An 8,187-nucleotide genomic window follows, 5' to 3' on the forward strand; every position below is an offset into this window, starting at 1 on the left:
TAATTGGACATTTGTGTGACACAGTGCTGCAGTCTGCAAGATTATCTCCAGACGGACAGACAGACAGTCAGACAGACAGACAGACAGACAGACAGACAGACACTAGTGTTGCTGTCTCTGGGTGGAAACCTTGTATCTCCGACCAGAATTATTTAAAGTAACCATTTTTTTCCACAAATGAATGCCCTATACTTCATTATATACATTGCGCAAACTTAGTGTAAATAGCAGTTCTATACAAGCTCACGACATGATGCTATGTGAGCTTGTAGATCGTCTATTTTCATTATTTCCCTTTAACAAAAACATCCGCCCCCCCCCCCCCCCCCTCTCTCTCTCATTAGCAGGTAACAGTGCAGCACTCTCTCTCTGTTTCTGGCACAACAGCGCCCCTACTGATGCTCATTATACTGGTGCTCATTAACCAACACATAGGTATAGTCACATAGGTGAACCAACACATAGGCGGACACATAGGTGAACACGGACATTGCTGTTCCTTGGAGTGGTTGCACCACAAAAAAAAAACCATACGTTTTATCGTAACATACATGGTTTCCACTCGACATTTTAAACGAGTAAATATTTAGAAGCTTTATGCAGTTTCATGGTTATAACTTCAGAGTCGAGGCAGTCAGTACATCAGTGTGAGACGATACAATCAAAGTACAATTTCACAGCTAGAAAGTAAAGCTCAGAGCGGAGAGTTATCACCCCCAGCTATAAAACACAGGATGAATCTTGTTAGCGTGTCTACTGCGCTGTGAAATGTGTCTTTGAGAGAATCAGCAGACAATGTGCCCAGATAATAAACTGTAGCGCCACAGCTTGTCGAGCAGATTAACTCCCAAAGTGAGGCCGTCAGGAATTCTACTGAGGGAAGGAACACAACATAGAAGAAGTCTGTTCATCAATTTGTTCGTTCATTCATCATTCATTTATCATTCATTCATTCATTCGTCCGTCCATCCATCCATTCATTCATTCGTTCATTTTCACTTAAGGGACGTTCCTTTAAGTAAAAGTAGCAATACCACAATATTAAAAGATATTCTGCTATTAAAATATTCTGCTACATAAGAGGCCAGTGCTTCTCGCCCTTTGTTTGTTGCCTGGGTGAACAACCTTCAGTCAGACACTGACTGTGGGAATGAGTTCCTTCCATCTTTAGCATTCGACTTTACAGTTTTCTTGAAAAACCTGTCAGTGGTTCTCAGACTATTTCCTGTCAAGGACCCCAGAAATTATATGAAATTGGCCGCCGACCCCCATGCGAAAATATGATGTTGCTCTGAAAGAATATTATTAAAAGATTTGCACCATATTTAAAAAAATATATCAAGAATATCAGATCTACAAGCTTGTAGCGCTGCACTCGGTGCAGCGCGATGACCTTGTAGATCTGTTATTTCTCAGTAGCTAAAGTATGACATAATGCTTAAAACACCAAAAGGGGTTCCCATCCTGAATTGGTTATTATTCATGATTGTGGTTCACCCTGGCCTCTACCTTTTGCACTTTGGACCCCTGTGACTTTCTCCATACAAGCTATTAGCAAGAGCCAATTGCAACTGAATAATAGCTGCAGTGGATCTGTGTGAACACAGGATCAATTTCCTTAACGGACATAACGATATAACTCTTAACGATATAGTCCTAATAAGAGCTGAGTGGTTCATTTTCTTTAATGTTATTGATTTCCACAAGCCATGAAGCCAAGGTCATGGCGATGAAGACCAGTGTTGTGTGTCATTTATGCATTTGCCTCAATTACCCCATTTTTGCGGGCGGGTTCATTATGCTATGCTTTAGCTATTGAAATAGCAGATCAACAAGCCCATAGCGCGCCACCGAGTGGCGCGCTACGAGCTTGTAGGTCTGCTATTTTTTTTTTTATCGAAGAACGACTGACATAGAAACATAGCTTTTTCAGAAAACTGCAAGGATGTAGAAGAACATTTTTAGAATCTGATCTCAGGTCAAAATGGGTTAATGGCAGAAAACTCACATGATATCAACACCATATATCTAAACATCTTATTATGTTTCTAAATAAGTTAAAGCCAGCATTAAAAGTAGTGAAAATAGCACATCTGCAAACTCGCAAAGTCCCGCGATGCCATGCGTTGTGAGCTTTTTCATTTTTAATAGTCATGAAACAGTAATGGTTTTGGACATACAAGGTTTTCGCTGGCCGGCGAAAGCACCTTGGGTGCTCATAAAAACCACACAGCATGGACAGGGGGAGGGAGTCGTTTCTTGGCCCGACATGCTGACGAGTTTATCTAAATGACCTTGAAATCTGTATTCAGTCTTTAGGCATGAAGTTTATGAAGAGTACTTGGACTTCAGGACTGTTTGGTTCGTTTAAATGGGACCATATTATGGTCTGTGAACCCAGTTGGACTGGACAAAATACGGGAAGAAAACATGAATAAATAAATAATGCACTGTGAGTTGAGAGCGCCAAAAGCCGACATTTACATCTGGACAGGTTGACATTATGTCAGAGAGGTATACGTAAATAAATGATTACATTAATGAAAAGAACAGCAAAATGAGTCGAGGATCAACATGGGGAGATGATGAGGTAAAGGTGCTCTTGGAAAGGTTATTACATTTCCCATTCACACGTAAGAATGCCTCTGTCTTCACAACTGTGAAGACAGAGGCGTGGCTCAGGGGTAGAGTGCCTGGATGGGAACCGCAAGGTTGCCAGTTCGAACCCGGGCTCCCCCAGAGTTACTGTCGAAGTGTCCTTGAGCAAGACACTGAACCCCTAATTGCTCCTGATGATATGCTAGTTGGTGCCTTGCATGGTTTCCGCTGCCATCGGTGTGTGAATGGGTGAATGTAATGCACAATCTATGTAAAGCGTCTTGGATAAAGGCGCTATATAAATGCACCATTTACCATTTTAACTGTCAGTGACCAAAGGAGAGAGCGGGGGATTGACGTGACCGCGCGGCAAATCAGTGCCATTTGAAAGAAAAATACGTCGTCAGTGGTACATGAAAATGTGCGATGCGCTCCGGAGAAGTGGCAGCTCGGGAGAGGAGAAGGACAAATTCCCCTGGTTTGACGAACTAGATAAAACATTGGGAACCAGGCAACCACTAGCAACCCACAACATGTGTTGCTAGTGGCCGTCGGGCAAAGAGAAGAGACCCAAGAAGACAGCTCTTAGCACCATGGGAGCTCTGTTTGGGAATGTTTATCAAGCCAAGAAGACGTTTTTTTTTGGTAAAATAAATACAAGTAAACACAACATAACATCTACTTTAACCCAGATACAGTATACACATTAAATTATAAAGCTAATGAAATACTTGTGTTCCTACAATAGGTGGCGAGGGAGACCTTCCACAAACAGGGATGTGGTCATAAACGACAATGAGACTTCACTACCCAGCAAGGCCAACCCACTGGAGTGGTGGACGACATCATGTGCCAAGGTTCCCCCACCTTGCCCAGCTGGCACAGTGCTGTGCATCCCGGGTATGTCGGTTAGGTCAGAGAGGGGTTCTTTCCACCGCAGGGATTAGCGGGATAATCGGAAATAAAAAAACACTCTGCATTAGATCGAGAAAATGTGGATGGCCTTGTGTTCTTGGCTAACAACCTGTAAGTCTCGCCAATGCTGTTGTTTGGTTCCTTCACTCCTGGTTTTGGCTACACAGGGCCACACGTTCCACCGACTCTGTCCACCAGCCTCCTCCTGCTTTCACAGCAGCAACAACAGACACGTGCCCCCCCAGCACAGGGCCTCTCCATCCTCCATCCTCCCCTAGAATTTCTTAGGCCCCAGACTTTGGGCACGCAAGCGCAAAAAAGGTGTTGTTCTTGATTGTGTATACGCGCACGCGAAGCACGTGTGCAGGGGGCCATTTGATTTGGTGTAGTTCCGGCACTGCCTTCGAGCACCTGTTTAACACAATATTACATGATTAGAATAATTCAACACATACTGGCTTTGATGATAGCCATTAGGGATTCTTTTCCCCCATGCCAGGACATTCTCCACAGAGGATCTATTTTAACAGAGAATAACCTAATGTTCCCAGCATGCCTTGCTTGAGCTGCACACAGACACACACTATCCTTTATCGTTGGTATTTTGAGTCGGACGTGTAGCTTCAATCAGCATCCATTGTCCACGGCCTTGATTAGCGGTGTGGAAAAGGCACAGCTGCTTTCAAAGTTCAGTCATTAATTACTAATTAGTAAATGACAGTCAACCGGTCATTAGTATGATTTACAATGCCAGCTAATGACGACTGGTCTTTACACACCATCAATAATCCATCTGAGAATATGTCGGCCTGTTGTCGTCAGATCTAAACTCTGCCATTGACAGCCCAAGTTCCAACAGAACGTCAAGTGACTAGCACGCAAACGAGGGACCAGGGTTGCCATGTTTGTTAAATATGATCTATCTATCTTTCCTATCTATAAGTTTAGCTTATAACAATCAGTCAATGGTAAATAAATTAACTATGAACACTAACTGTAGCTATTAACTTTTTGGGCATGTTTAAACGAGTTAAATATAAAATATTAATCTGTTTTAATTCATTAAGCTTTGACTCTTAATGCAGTCTTGTGTATTTTTGTCACTATCCCCATGTCAGATACATTACAAGTTATGACTACATGTTTATACAGCCTATGACTGTACGTTGAGAGAGAAGACATTATTTTGTCTAATCCCGACAATGCAGTACGAACCAGTTGGTCAGCCCGTGCTGCAGTATATCTACCAGGATTTATTATAGCCTCAGCCTGTACGTGGTGGCTCTCTATTATTCTTGGGTGTCATTGTATTTTAGGTCAAAACTATAGCCCTTTTATTTTATTTACAGTTTTTTCCTTCGGCACTGTAACCTTTTATGTTTATGTGCTGTTTTATGTGTTTGGCGACTGCGGATGGGAATAGGCATTCTCAGCTCATAATACATTTTTAATGTATTATGAGCTAGCTGTCCCGTCCAAATAAACGTATACATAAAGGTCAACTAACAGTTTTGCTGTGTGCAGGTACTGTATGTACAGTATGACCGGCTGACTGTACTGTATGTATGACCGGCTGACTGCTGCTCTTGACAAATTACACTATAGCGAGGCGTGCCAAGATGACCTGGGGCCAGAGTTTACAAATTAGTTTTCAAATGATTTATTTTCCAATGAGTGTTAAAACTGGAAAAGTATCCATGTGATTGTGGATAGAGTAGCGTCCCGGGTACAGTAGCTACAGTGGGAGGTGAAGGACTGTGTTACTGTGTTTATTTGGGAATGCTGTGGGACAGGACTGTTGCAGTCTAGACCTACTGTATAGTACCAGTCAGCCTCCCATTGGGCAGCAGACAAGCATCCCGCCAGAAGTGGAGAGTGATCTGCATGGGTAAAAATACTTTCTCTAATCGTTTTGTATAGATCAGCCTATAATCGATGTAAATGGTTACAGCTGTTTTGTATTCTTGGGGTAAAGGTTTGGGCAGGGGGGGCATCATTCTATGCATTTTACATTTGTGATGTGTGCAAATGTATTTCAAAAGGTTTAAATTGTATATTTATTTTTATTTGAATGTGACATATTTTTCTTTTTGGGTAGCAGTTCTCAGCCTGCTGCTCTTGGATTTAATTTGCAATCTCACAGGCTGGTGCTTTAGGCCAGGGCCAGTTAGTTGTTTTTGCATGAGCAGTATGACTTCATGATTATCAATAGGAACGAATATTATGCTATAAGAAATGGGCACGAGAAATGGGCGGATCCTGCCAAATAAGGACTCGTTCCGGGCGCCATGTTGTTTGTTTAACTTGCCCATAGGCTACCGTGTTAAGTAAAGCTAGCGACCAGTCACAGCATTGAGAGCTAGACTCACGACACAACGGATTAATACTTATCGGTAATGACAGAAGATGGATCGGGGCATTAATGCGTGGCAGAGAAATTCCATATACAGTAGAGAGAAGATGAACGCCAACGCAAAAGCACGCTATACCTGGAAGAAGAAAAACCCTCAACTGAGTGGATTTGATCCATATGAACACAAAGAGTGGGACACACTGACGGTGGCAGAGGATTATGATCAGTCAGCATTTATCACTATCTTGTTTATGTTATGTTTGCACCCTTGCTGACTTTAACAACCATAGATCTATGGAAAAAGGAACACTGCCAAGCCAACAAAACGGGCAGGACCAAGCCAACATAACTGTGGCGCACATGCAGACAGCCAGATAAGCCAACCTCCCTCCCGCTCCGCCATAACGGACCCGGGGACAGAAACTGTTCCGAACAACGGAAGTGCACTATTAGCACACTTTTTGGCAACATCAAAGGAGACGCAGAAGATGCCTTCCATTTATACCTTCACAGTTGGTTGTATGTGTGAAAGCAAGCACACATGTCTCAGAACAACCTATACCTGTGGCAACCAACTTCGGCAGAGTGCAATGGTAAGCTATAGTGGTAACCATGATGCTGAAGGCTGCAAAACCTTCAAATTAACATCAAATACTGCATACTGTATACTGGCATTTCTATGACCCTCAAGAAGAAACTCCAGACCTCTCAAAATAAATTGGTTAGAGTGATCCTGAAGTTGCATCCTAGAACTCACCTTCTCCCTGCCCACTTCACCAGTCTGGGGTGGCTTAAAGTGGAGAGAGTATCCCAATTTAAAATGTGTCTAGTTCACAGGATTAGAAATAATTTAGCACCCAAATATTTCAGTGACTATTTTTCAACAAATGATACTCACAGGCACTACACCAGAGGGAGCCCTACTGATTTTAAACCCTGCCGTTTTCATAACAATATGGGAAAAACATCATTCCTGTACTCGGCAGCAGTTCAGTGGAATGGCTTGCAGTTCCTTTGATATTTTTAAATCCACATTAAAAAGATGGTTGGCCGAAAACATAGTGTAAATATAGTGTAGAATAGATAAATGGCACAAATGAAAAAAGACAATCCTCTAGCGAAATTTCAAAATAAAAGCCGCCACATAGGTTGCTATAACCCTGACCTCAGCTCTTAACCGGCCACGTAGACCGAACTAACGGTACTGTGACTTATATAGGCCAACAAGTTGGCGTGCTATAAATTTATTTCTCCTTCACAGTGCTCAGGAACCATTTGTACTGCAGTCAGCGTTCCGTTTGGAATGCAGAATGCATGCAGCACTGTTAATCAAACACCCCCCCACCCCGACACTGACAGCCCCACCATTGGTTTTGATTTGTGGCCACGCAGCTCGCCCGGCATCGGGTATAAATTGCGACGGTGACAGAGATAAAGCAGCAACACATTTTCAGATTACAGTAATTAAACTGTCAAAGTACAAAGACGCAGTTTTTCAACTGTGGAGACAAAGCGGGACCCCAGCGATCCGTCAGGACGCCGTCATGACCTGGGTTTAAAACATGGAGGTGTGTAGCCTATACTGTACACCCTGCCGAGTGGAAACCTTTTATGTCCAAAATGGTTCCCAAAGGAACCAATGTAGTTATTAAATAAATTATTTAATCACAGGTTCACAGGAGAAGTCCTTCTCTTGCCAGTTCATGGGAGGGTGAATAGTATAATGAGAAGTAAATTGTTTGAATGTTCCCGTCTTTGGCAGTTCAGTTCAGAGAATTGTTGTTAAACGTGTCCAACATTAGCCCACTGTCTTTGGCAGTTCAGAGTTGCTGTTTTTGTTAACCAAAAAAAAAAGAAAAAACCCAAAAATAGCAGATGTACAAACTCAGAATTCGTCCACGAAAAGTCCTTCCAGAAGAAGATAAAAGAGCTCGTCAGTGCTCAACAAGTGAATGTCTATGGTGGTGGTTGTCTCTATTTTATATATTGTATTATTTTAGTTCAGACTTTTTTTGACAATGACATTTCAAAGGCTGCATGTCACTGACATCACTAAGGGGAAGGCATATAGCATTATCCTTTTTCCATTGTTCGGTTTGACGCAACTCGAAACATCAGTCACCCCTGCCAAACAAATAAAGAATGTGCAGACCAGTCGAGTGCTGGCCAGTTCATTTCTGAATTGCCCAAGTTGAAGTATCATATCTTCTCTCTTCTCTCTGATCACATTGCGACAGGTTGTGAGCTTGTAGATCGACATTTTCTTGCTACATGTGCACGACACTCTTGTTGTACAATGAAGTAGGGACTAGGGATTAGGG

This window comes from Protomyctophum bolini (genome assembly GCF_963924005.1).
Source record: "Protomyctophum bolini genome assembly, chromosome: 13".
Classification (NCBI taxonomy): Eukaryota; Metazoa; Chordata; class Actinopteri; order Myctophiformes; family Myctophidae; genus Protomyctophum; species Protomyctophum bolini.